General features: G+C 41.6%; 1 non-coding gene across 1 annotated transcript; it reads left to right on the top strand.

Moving 5' to 3' along the window:
- The first annotated feature begins 12,071 nt into the window (after window positions 1-12,071).
- Window positions 12,072-12,177, top strand: LOC131834955 (U6 spliceosomal RNA). The gene has a single exon (XR_009355047.1). It is a non-coding gene; the product is annotated as a U6 spliceosomal RNA (small nuclear RNA).
- The last annotated feature ends 326 nt before the right edge of the window (window positions 12,178-12,503 follow it).

The following is a 12,503-nucleotide window of genomic DNA, read 5'->3' as shown; positions in this document are numbered from 1 at the left end:
GAGAGAGATGGCTAATTTTTTGTGTTAACTTGACTTGCCTAAGGGATACCCAGATAGATGATAAATTGTTAATTTTGGGTGTGTCTGTGAGGATGTTTTCAGAAGAGATTAGCATTTGAATTGGTGGACTGAGAAAAGATCACCCACATCAGTGTGAGTGGGCATCATGTGTCCAATGAGGGCCCCAATAAAACAAAATGGCAAGGAAAGGGAAAATTTGCTTTCTCTTTGCTTGAGCTGGGCCATCCATCTTCTCTTGTCTCAGGCAACAGAGCTCCTGGTTCTCAGACCTTCAGACTCAGACTGGGATTTACAACAATGATTCCCTTGGTCCTCAGGCCTTTGGGCTTGGACTGGGCTTACACCACCAGCTTCCCTGGGCCTCTAGCTTGTAGATGGCAGACCAAGGAATTACTTAAGCTCCATAAACATGTAAGCCAACCACTCATAATAAATCTTTTTCTCTATATCCATACATTTCCTACTGGTACTGTTTCTCTGGAGAACTCTAATACAGAGAGCAAAGGAGAGAGGGAAAATATTAGATTTGGTAATAGATAAATGACTACATAAATAAGGGAAAGGGGGTCTAGTGGAGGAAGGGTGTTGAGACTAAGACTGTAGGGAGCAAGGCCAGGAAAAACTTCAGCAGAAGGTGACTTTAGAGTAGAGGTTTGAAGGGAGGGAGAAAGGGTTGGAGCTACACTGATATCTGGGAGAAGAGCATTCAGGCAGAGAGAACGGAAAGTACAAAAAGGCCCTCAGGCATGAGCATGCCGGCCGAGTTTGAGGAACAGGGAAACAGGCCATGAGGTTGGAGAGCAGTCAAATAAAGAGAAAATTCGCAGAAGAATATAGTAGAGGTAGTGGGGGAAACAGACCATGTGGGGTCTCATGGGTCATACCCTATGGTCAAGTGGGAATGCTGGAAGGATTTGCACAAAGGAGGGGCATAAACTGCTAAAATGTGTTCAAGGTACACTAGAGGAAGGGTGGAAGCAGGGTTTCCAAGATGGCAGGGGATGAGAATGATCACCTTGGGACTACACTGAAAATGTAGAGTTGACAGGACTGCTGACAGATTTTGGAAAGAAGCAAGAACAGTTCCAAGGATTTCTACCTGAGCAATGAAAGAATGGAGTCCTGATTAATGAAGAGAGGGACTAACACTGCAGAAACAGTTTTAGTGGGAATATCGGAGCTCAGTTTTGGACAGGTTAAGTTGGGAATGACTATAAAACATCCATGAGGAAAAGTTGGTAGTTGGGTGAATGAGTTTGTATTTCACTGGAGATTCTTAGCTCGCGGTACAAATCCAGGAGTCAACTTATCAAATACATGCCAATTAAAGCCATCAGACAGGCTCACCTGAGGTGATCCTAGATATTAAAGTGCAACAGAGCACATGGGGATCTTGTTAAATGCAGATTCTGATTCAGCAAGTCTGGGGTGGGCCATTTCTAACCCCCTACTAGGTGAAGTTGACTTTGCTGGTTCCCAGAGTTGACCAGGAAGGACATACGAGGAGAGTATAGATAGTGAAGAAAAGAGATGTATAGTCTGAATCCTGAGGTTCTCTAACATTTAGAGGTTAAGTAATCAGCAAAAGGAGGCTGAGAACAGAAACCAAAGACAGCTGATATGGTCCACACTTTCATGGAGCTTCGCACTAAAGGGAAGGAGAGAGATGGGATGTCATCGAAGGAGCAAAGAAGGTCCAAAGAAAAGTCAAAATAAGATCTTCAAAGGTGGGAGAAAAAAATAAAATACCTGTACTGGAATGACAATAATCAGTAAAAAGAGAAAAATCAATGATGCAGAGAAGGGAGAATGCTAGAGAAATGTGCTCAAGTGAGCAAGGGAGGGGTGGTGGTGGTGGTTAATGTGTTTGAGAGAAGGGGGTGGTTTCAGCCAAGGACACAGCAGTCCCTCCATGGTTCTAGGGCAAAATATAGAACACATGGGCTTCTAGAAGAGGAACAGGTAGATGGGATAGATGGGGGCAACCTCCTCTGATTGCATCTTTTTTTTTCCTCATTGAAATAGAAGCATGACTATTAGTTAAGAGTAAGAAGGGGGAGGCTCAAGGCTCGAGAAGAAAGTATGAACCACTCACCTCCACGAGTAAGAGGATGACTGAGTCCCAGTATGAGCGCTGGGCAGGGTGAAGTGCCCACTTGAGATTAAGGGTCAGGAATGTAAAGTGAAGCCCATCAACACGGTTGTTACTCTTCTCCAGCCACATTCAGCCCTGTAACATCAAAGCACAGAGCTAGCAGAGAGCTAGATAAGCACGACTTGGTGTAACCACAATAAATCCATTTTTAAAAACGTTTTGAGTCTCATTTCAGTCAACAGTCATGCTAGATACTGACATCACAATAATAATAACAGTGATGACTATAGGACTCTATCTGCCAGGCACCATACTAAACTCTCTATTCTCATTTAAATCTTCACCAAAAACACCTATGACAGAGAATGAATGCTAGTATTGTCACCTTTTTACAGATGAAAAAAAGAAACAGAGGCTAAGGTGGCTGAATAGTGCCCAAGCTTGTACATTTAGTAAAAGAAGTAACTGAGAAGTTAAACCCAGTGCTTTTGATCAGCGTAGAAGCTAGTGAGAGATACATTAGAATCGGGGTTAGTACTGAGTCAATCAGGTACTTGAAGGGGACGTGCAGGTGGCTCAGGGGACACAGAGGAAAACAGCTTTTTTTTTCTTTTTTTTTCAAAAAGTGAACTAATATGTTTTTAAACAAAAGCAGACACACCCAAAGATTTTAATAGACATGCACATTTCCATAGGTATGAATATATTGATCATCTGTGTTCTAGTTAAATGGCTATCACTCAAATATGATAGGAATGATGTACTGGGGAGTGGCCCAGAATGACCATGATTCTTGTTCAGTGATGTCATGAGTCTATAACCATGGCCATTCGCATAGGCTTCCCACAAATTCCCTCTTCAAAGGTATTTTGGGAAACAACAAATTCCAGGACTTTGTGTGTGTGCCTTTATCCTGATACAGTTCCCATAACTTTGACAGGAGAGCGCGTAATGGGAAAAATAAAAGAGGGTGGTGGAGTTTTATTATGTTAAGTTTATTTTAAGTACTCCTAATGTAAAGGGTTGAAAGGTCTTATTCTCTTCTGGTTTGTAGTGGCTCTCATGGAAAGAAAAATCTAGAAACAGAATCTGCAATGCTTTCTAGAAGAATGGCTAAAATCTTCTAACAGAAAAGACTGGGCAGGACCACTACCCACCAGCAGGGCACTATCTGCCAGGCTAGGCTGGTCAGGTTCCAGATGTGTTCCCATTCGGTCTGTGAAGTAGCTTTTTAGAGCGTGAGTAAATCACCTGGAGAGCTGTGGCTAAAAAGGCAAAGCTGGGATTCTAACCCATCTCCGGAGGAATAAAGTCCTTGGATAGTTAACAAAAAAGAACTCTGCCTCTCTTACTCACTCAGCTCCTTTTTTTTTTTTTTTTTTCATCTGATAAAAACTCTTTTCAAAGTTTTAGTAATGATCTGACTTTTCAACACAATTCAAAAATAGGCTTCAAACTGTCTTTATTCTTTTTGTCTAAATCTGAAAATAAAGCTTTTTTAACAGGTGAGTTTTCTGCGAGGCACCTTGCAGATTACAAATGAGGCCAAGAATAATAATAATAATGGATTTTTCTGGCACTTGGTAGACCACCTCTAGAAGAGGTAATGGCAAATCCCAGGCTTTCCAGCAGAATGGAATTGCTCAGTGAGGCCCACCACCCTTCAAAGGTAAAGATTACCCAATATATACTTGTTAGTGTTATTGGGAGCTGTTTCATCCACATAATTAAGGGGGTCCCTAAATCTGGCTCTCCAGCCCTCTCACATAACGCACTGGTTCGACTAGGTGTTCCAGAAGTGTGCTATGACTCGTTCCTGTTACAGAAGGAAGCTTCTTCAGATGCACAGGAATGTGATAATGCTTTAGCTAGGATGTCACATTCAGGGCACCATGCACATGTGAAAACGTATACTTCCACTAGGAAAGGAAAAGAACCACAAAGAAGTCATAAAAACTGTTAAGTATGTTCCGTGGACCAAAAGGAATTCCCGGAAGTCCCTCCCTTTCTTCCAAGGCTGCTTTCCTGGAGTGAGTCCTGCACGGTCCACCTGTGGGCATATTCTTGTGGATCTGGGACCACTCACTGGTCAGGGAGTGCCTGCAGCTTTGACTGGTAATAACGAAGTTCTGGACAAGTTCTTATACACCTCTGAGTCAAGCTGTAGGGCTCTGAACAGGTGCCAAGAACATTGAGTCTCCACAGTGGGGGAAATCGCACCCATTAACATAACAAGATTAACCAGGAGGACAGGTGAGGTAACCTATGACTTGGTGCCAACCTGGCAACCCAGGCTGATGCTCATATATTAAAATGCCCTGCCTAGCAACAGCTCTGAGGCCATGTTACACTGGCTGGAGCTGCTTGCTTGCTTCACTATTTTTCAGCCTCATACAGAAAGTCCTCATGGCTCAACTCAGAAAGAACACTAAGGAAAGATTAGAGGGAAAGGTTAGCAGTTCCCGAACCCCTCTTCAGGGGATCGAAGAGCTAAAATCATGCAGTAATAATAAAGCCCTCAGGGAAATCACAAGAGAGCAGAATAAACCAACAGGTGAGCCACAGCGGATCTTTTCCTTGCTGGTATGCTTTAGCATAATCGAAAAACAAAAACAAAAACGGAGCCATCTTTCAAAGTCCCTGAACACTAAGGACGTACCGCCCCCCCCCCCCCCCGCCCACCCCAACAGCTTTGAAATTTGCACAGTGGCCGGCTTCCCATCTCATTTGAGCACCTTCCCTCCTGGGTGCTTCTGTGGTCTGCTGGGCTGACCTCCGTAGGAGCATCAGAGAGAAAAGCTCTCTCCTAGTGTGCCTGCTCCTGGGCTCCTGCACGGTCCCCTAGTCTGCTCTTCCCTGGAAGACACAAACGACTGATTGAGGTTGCCAGCTCATTTTGGTTCCACAATAGGACAGCTGCCTCATAAACGTTTAGGATTCCCAGCACACTATTTAAGAGTCCAATTCTTTATTCTTAAGGAGAGCAGCAGTCTGATCCAATGACAACATGTGGATCTTTATAGTCCAACTCAGTTCTGACACTATGTATCTAGAGATAGCATCAGATCCCATAGGTTAAGGACTTGGTCCACAATACTGCACGCTCTCTCTCTCTCTCTCAAACACACACACACACGGACACACACACACAGAGACTTGGACACCAATCAAAAGTCCAGGTTGTCACTTGTGCTTCTAACCAACTGGCTGTAGACTAGGGGTTCTGATAAGCCCCTCCTTGGGTTCTACTGATTTGCTAGCATGGCTCACAGCAACCAGACAAACATTTTCCTTACTAGCCCACTGGATTATAATAAAAGGATAACTCCAGAACAATGAGATGGTGAGATGTGCAGGGCAGGGTAGGGGGAAAGAGATTCCATGTCTTCTCCCAATAGGTCATTCTCTTCACATCTCCATGTGTTCACCAACCCAGGAATGCCCTGAACCCCATCCTTTGGGGGTTTTTGTGCAGACCTAATTACACAGGCATGACCCATTAAACTGTTGACCACTGGAGACTAAACTCAATTTCCAGCCCTCTTTCCTCCCTTGAGGTTGGGGAGGGCGTGGAATGTTCCAACCCTTGAGAAATCTCAAGGTTGTTTCCCCAGGCAACCAGTCTCCATCCTTAGATGCTTTCCAAAAAAGTCACCTATTTAACATAACTTAGGACAAAGATCAAATATATATTTCTTACTCTGAGTCACAAAATCACACAGCCCTTATAAATGGTGTCTCACATCACAGAAAAGAATGAGTGGTGTGAGGGACCTCGGGGCAGCTAAAACCTTTGAGAAACCGATAAATAATTCCATTAAAGTAATTGGGGCCAAGGTCCTAAAAGAAAACATTTAAGAAACTAGGTTCAACAGCCGTCATTTCACTGAGTAATATACTAAATTCTAATCTTGCTCAGCTGCCCAGTATCCTCTTGTGGAGTTTTCCTTGATAAGATGTTTCCTTAATGAACTGCAAGTACTCATCTTCCTAAACCTCAAAAGTTTGAAAAACAGTATTACAACCAGAAAGAGTCAAGATAATTCTCTCTGCCCTAATGTCTACATAAGAAATGTCATCCGATCACATCCTCCCTTAAGATATGTCTTCATTCTAGCTTAGCATTCTTTGATTTCAAGGAACAAAGATTCTTATGAAACTAGTTCTTCATAAAGGCAAGGAGGACAGGATTATGTAAAATTTAGACTTCCCACCAAGCACAGCAAAGTCACAAGCAGACTGCAGCAGGAAACCCACGAGTTCTCAGGAATGGGGCCATTGCTCTACCCTTTCTCTTTGCTCCCCTGTGCCTCATGGGTCAGCTGTTCCCGGACATCCTGCCCATTCTCCTCACTGCAGCTGCCCCCTGGGCTTCCTAAGAAGCAGAAGAGCACTCCTGGAGATTTCATGAACTAGCCCGAGAATTGTCTTACCTGGGATGCCTCCCAGCTGTGCCACTCACCTGCCGCGTGACCCTAGGAAAGCGATCATATTTGTCTTGGCTTCCTCACTTAATTATCAAGACAGTGATTTTTCCCAGCAGCTGGGATGAGTCTGATGCTTGGCACAGAAGCATTTCCTAAGCATTAGCTATGATTATTATTGTTGCTGCTGCTGTTTTTACTACTTGTAGTTACTACTTCCTTCTGATTCTGGATTTGCCCATGGCTTTGGCCGGCCATCCACAGCTGCAGCCCCCTTCCTCTGCCACCTTGCGATCCAGTTTCCCCCTTAGAGCCATCTTGGTGGTACCAAATTCAGTATCCCCCATCAAGCTGATCTTGCTGCCTGACACAGTCCCATTAGTAATAGCCAGGCTACACTCTCGAACTGTAGTCACTTAAGCCCTCAGCTTCAGAAGGGTCTGCTAGTGAGGGAGGGTCCTAAGGAAGTGTGTTTTGGATAAGACACATTCTAAAACACATTCTATGACATTCTTCATGACTTTTAAACAAGGCAAAATATTTTCAACATTTCATTTTCCTGCTCATAGTCTAGTGTATTCCCAATGCTATCAGTAAAGGCTTTTAATTCAAAGGGTTTCATATATATATATATATATATATATATATATATATATATATTTAATATCAGGGTGGAATCCTCTCAGAGGCTGACATGGGGCTTAAAATATCAGTCAGCCCTAATGATATATTCTCTTCTCTCTTAAAATCCACATCGTTCAACTTGGCAAGTCCTTTTTCTGCTGGACACTTACTGCCTGTGATTGGTGTCAGACTCATTCCAGAGCATTGTTTCTTTGAATGCTATGAAAAAAATCAATAGTTTTCATTAATACACAGGTCTAAGTTCAAGATCCTCTATCTTGACACTGACTTCTAATATGGGATCGGAAGTTGGCTGTTCTCACGTTATCGGCTCAGTGATCACAAAGGATGCTCTAATTGAGTATTAAACAGAGCTTAGCCACATGTTTTTTCCTCCATTACCCATGTGATTTAAGTGGCCTGTCCAGACATGCTAGGGCTGCAGGCACCCGCGCTGCTCTGTCACTGAGGTTACTCCTGACGTCACGACTAGAGCTGACAAACACCTGAACCTGGGATCATAATAGCAGGACCAGTCTGTTGGTTCCCATTAGATTCACAAGCACAGAGATGGTTAGAGGAAGAGATAACCTTCAGTAAGTAGTTGGTTCAGGGTGGAGCCCAAGCATTGTTTTTAAATATGTTAATACTCAGGGAATTTAAGAGTTTATTTTTAAACTTCAAAATAAAAATAACCCACAGAGTGTAAAATTCATGCTTCTTAATGTGAAATTTTCAGAATTTGATAAACACATGCAGCCATGCAATCATCATCATAACCGAGATATAGAATAATTCCATCATCTTGCAAAACCTCTAACCCCCCACCCCACCTCCGCTCTGTAACAGGCATCTCATTTTAAAACACTTCCCAGGTAACTGGGATTTCCAAGACATGCTGGAAAACATTGATATAACACAACACATTTTACAAATGCAAAAGTTATGTGACTCATCCTGGGTCCTACGGCTCAGTGTCTGGGAGTAGGTAGGATCTAGGTCAAGTTTTCTGAGTTGTACTAATCCCGACACAAAACTTATTATAAAGAATCTTTGTCCATGGTGGTTCTTCTAAGTAAAAATAATCCTATGAAAGAAATAATAAAACAATAAAATAAAAAATAGCCACAAACTGAAACAAACCTTGGATTAAAACAAAATAAATTTAAAAAAAAGCACATACATAATCCAGAGAATCCTTAAATTAGCACAGAAGAAATAGCAAACCAGAAAGGACTGACTGTACTTGATCCCCACACAAATTCTACTTTTTATTTTCTTCCTTTTTTTTTTTGGTGAAGACTCCACATCCTAGCCGATGCTAAAATGTATAGTGGGCAAATCACCACTAAGGAATATCCCACAAGGTAATCTCCTTTTCTCTTACTTTCCCTGTGACCCGGACAATGGAAGGGGACAGACCTGGGGAAATCACACCCTATAAATATGTCAGGGTGACTGGCACACAGACCTGATCCAATTATGGCCTTAATGATCAGCCTCTAAATAAAGGATCTTTGCCTGCCTGAGATGAGCTTCCTAAAGATAGCAGCCATTTTGCTTTGAGAAGCAAACAGCCCCACCCAGGGGACAGGCCAGGCAAGACCAAGGAACCTTGAACCCCTGCATGTTTTTAAAGGGAAAAACTCTGGAGCACCACGTGGGTGTGCCCCCATATGGCAGGACGGTGTGTGGGAAAGATCCCTGCTGGGGGGAAAGAGAGTTTGCTGCTCAGCTTTGCCTCTGCCAGAAGCCAAAGTCAAGAATCATTTGAAACCCTAGGCATGGACTCCAAGGACAGAATGGTGTCCAAAAGTCATCCTTCTCACAATGTGAACCTTTCAGGAAGCCTGAAGCAATTTTCCAGCTAGAGACCCCCCCCCCCAATCTTTTTCCTTGGCTGTGTGCCAGAAATGGTTCCTCAGAGGGCCTCTCAATCCTAGTCGGTCTTCAGGAGTTCACTGTCCTCAGCTCAGGCCTGGATCCTAAGCAGGGTTCTTCTTTTTTTATTCCTTTGGTCATTATGCTCTCAATGTATTGCTGAAGGTGATCTATAAAGCCTTGGTTAGAACCTTTCTGTCACTTTGAACCACTATTCACTGAAAAATCAACTTCCCAGACAGTAGCCTGGCTGTCCCTGAGCTGTGTAGCCTGACATTTAAGTACCCGGATGCTGACCCTCCCACCACCAGGGTTTGAACCCCAGTTCCACGATTTCCCTTCCACACTAGTGAGCAAGTCCCTTGACCTCCTTTGGGTCTCAGTTGGCTCATCTGAAACTTGAGTACAATAATATTATCTGTCTCAAAGGGGTGTTGTGTGAAAACGAAAGTATTTAGCCCTCTGCTTAGCACAGAGTAAACACTGTTATCTCGGGAAAACTTGGAGTATTAGCCCATCAGGACCCATTTAGGAAGTACTGTATCTGAAATCTCTCTTGCTGGGGACATGCAACCAAGTACCAGCAGCTACAAGAAATATATTCCTGACAGTAATATTTAACTTAAAAATAGTCTTTGTAATGTTTCCCAAAACTATTTTAAAATATAGAAAAATGAGCAATTTGCCCAGAATATTAAAGAGAGTCCATGGCTAAAGAAATACTCTTTTGAATGCCCGTATGTTTTTGCCATTGTTCAACCCACAAGGACACATCATGTTTCCAACATTCCTAACAAGCCATGGGTAAATTTTAGAGTGTCTGAATTTAAAAACAGACCACTTTTATTCATTGTCCTTGCGACCACTGATGGTGCCACACGAGACAAATGTGTTTTCCATGTGTGCTGAGGAGGTACATATATGTGAGCATGAATGTTTGTGCTATTTTTAATTTTCCTCAAGTTTCTCACTTTTCTATGTCTTGTACTTAAGGGATATTGGCAAAAAGTACCTGTGTGGAATGAAAAGCAAAATTACCCTACATTCAGGCTCTGCTTCTTCTTCAAATTAGGTTTGAAAGGGGGAGAATCAGGTGTGCTGCTGAAGGCTGCCACTTCTTGGCAAGGAAGTACTTTCAGAAACATAGGGTGAAATGACTATGAGAGAGGAGCGCTGCATTCTCTTGTTTACCCGAGATTTCTTCCATGGCCTCTCATAGAACAACAGCATAAATGGTTGTGAGAAAAGGTTCAGAAGTGTCCCGTGGTGGAATGGACGCAGCTTTGGAGTTACAAGGAGTCGGACTGCAATATCCCAATTGCCACCTCCTAGTTGCGTGACCTTGAGTTAGAGACTTAGCCTCGTTAAGCCTATTTTACCATCTGTCAAACAGTTGCAACAGTGTCGTGAGAATTGGATAACAAACGTATTGTTGGTTTGTGCTTACAAAATTGAAGTGTTTATCTTTGTGAAACTCCCCCTCGGTCCACTAGCATTAAACCCCATTGCGTAGGTAGAACTGAGTTTTTAACTGAGTGAAAAATCAAGTCCTGTGAGGTTAGGTTCTCCCCTAACACAATGGCACAGCTAAAGTTGAAGAACTCCCAAGCCAGACCTCCAGGAAGAGTTCAAAAAAGGATTATTTGTAGCAGAGATTGAACCAGATGAACAAACAGTAGCAAATATAGCACTTGAAAAGTTAATATTCAAATGTATATTCGCAATTCCCATACAGAATAATATCCCATTCAGGAAGAGAAGTAACAATGTATTAACTAGATCGAGATGCCTTAAAAAAAAAAATCACTGTGTGTCCTTAAAAGATTAGTTGCTTGGCTTTTTCCATTTTCACTTCACTTGTTCTCTGTATGTGATCAGACTAAAAGCTAGTCAGAGCTAGTTTTCTAAGAGCTAGTAAAACTTCCTACATCAACATGGAAAAGTTAATTAATCATAATAGCCATTCAGAACATTGTGTATGCACCAAATGAGAAGACTTACTTTTTTAGTCGGATGCCAAACACCTATGTTTTTATAGTAACCCGGTGCCTGGGTACACTTGTCTAACTACATTCCCAATACCAATATTATCTGAATTTCTTTAACCTGGCCAAGAAATAAAGGAGAGACAAGAATTCCAGTACAAAGAAATGACTTGGTATTGTACTTAAAGGCAGAGGCATCCCAGCTGATGGATGGGTTTAGTAAGATCGATACAATATATTTCCTGATGAAAAAAACAAGTCTAAAACCATTACTGATGAATCCTGAGTGTATGTATGCATGTGTGTGTGTGTATCTATATCTATATATATACATATATATATATCCCAAAACATAATACTGTATGTCTTGTTTAATTCACTTTATCTGAAGAAGAGTACAGCATTCGTGCTATAGAAGAATAAAATTATTTGGAGGAGAAAACTTATCTACAAACAACCATAGTATCCCTCTAGCATGTTACCAGGCTTCCCAAAGAGCTGTAAACAATTCATTTGACACTGATAGGATCATCTAACTTTCAGTACAGATATTTAGTAATGAAATGAAAGACACATAGTCATTATGACTCCACAAAAGCTTGTTTGGGGGAAGTTACAGAAGTAGGTGTTCAGCAGAGTGGAGAAAATGAGCACGAAATGTTCCCAGCTTCGAATGAGCCCAAATCATGTGCTCGGATATGAGGTCAACATGGATGGAAGGGAAATAAAACTGGTGGAGAGAGTAAAAGCTGACGTAATCACACTTTTCACAATATCTCAGAATCTCAAAAGTGTGGACCCCTTACCCAGCAATTCCATACTTATAAAAATTTATAATCAAAATGGCGATGTAAAACAATCCACACACAAAAATTTAGCTCTAGCGTTTTTTTTAAATGAGGAGAAATTGGAAACAATTTCTAATGATAGGAGATTCGTTAAATAAATTGTCATATCCTGAGAGGGAATAGTACACAGCCTAAAAGAATTGTGCTCTGGGGAAATATTGAGATGGGGGAAATAGTTATAAAATGTATTGAGGTGCTTGTTTCTCTAGCACATATACTAAATTAGAACAATACCAACAGGATTAGGATGGCCCCTGTGCAAAGACAACAAGCAAATTCGTGAAGCATTCCACATTTTTAAAAAATTTTAATTTATTTTATTTTTAAAATAAATAAATAAAATTAAAAAATAAAATATTTATTTTATTTTATTAAATTAATTTAATTTATTTTATTTATTTAAGTGAGTAATGTAAGGTACAGAAGAGCATATGCTGCACAATATCAGTTCTGTAACATCCCTATGTAAATGTGGATACAATAGAAAAAATAGGACTGCACCCTCTTTACCCATGAAAGAATGGCCCTGAGGTCCACAGTTTGTTTGACTAAAACAAGATGAAGATGAAGATGGTCATGAGCCATGAGAGAGGTCACATTTCCCTTTTCAGATTGTGGGGCCTCT

The sequence above is a fragment of the Mustela lutreola genome, chromosome 6, assembly GCF_030435805.1.
Source record: "Mustela lutreola isolate mMusLut2 chromosome 6, mMusLut2.pri, whole genome shotgun sequence".
In the NCBI taxonomy this organism is placed as follows: domain Eukaryota; kingdom Metazoa; phylum Chordata; class Mammalia; order Carnivora; family Mustelidae; genus Mustela; species Mustela lutreola.
Note: the sequence above shows the minus strand (reverse complement) of the source record. Positions and strands in the feature narration are given on the sequence as shown.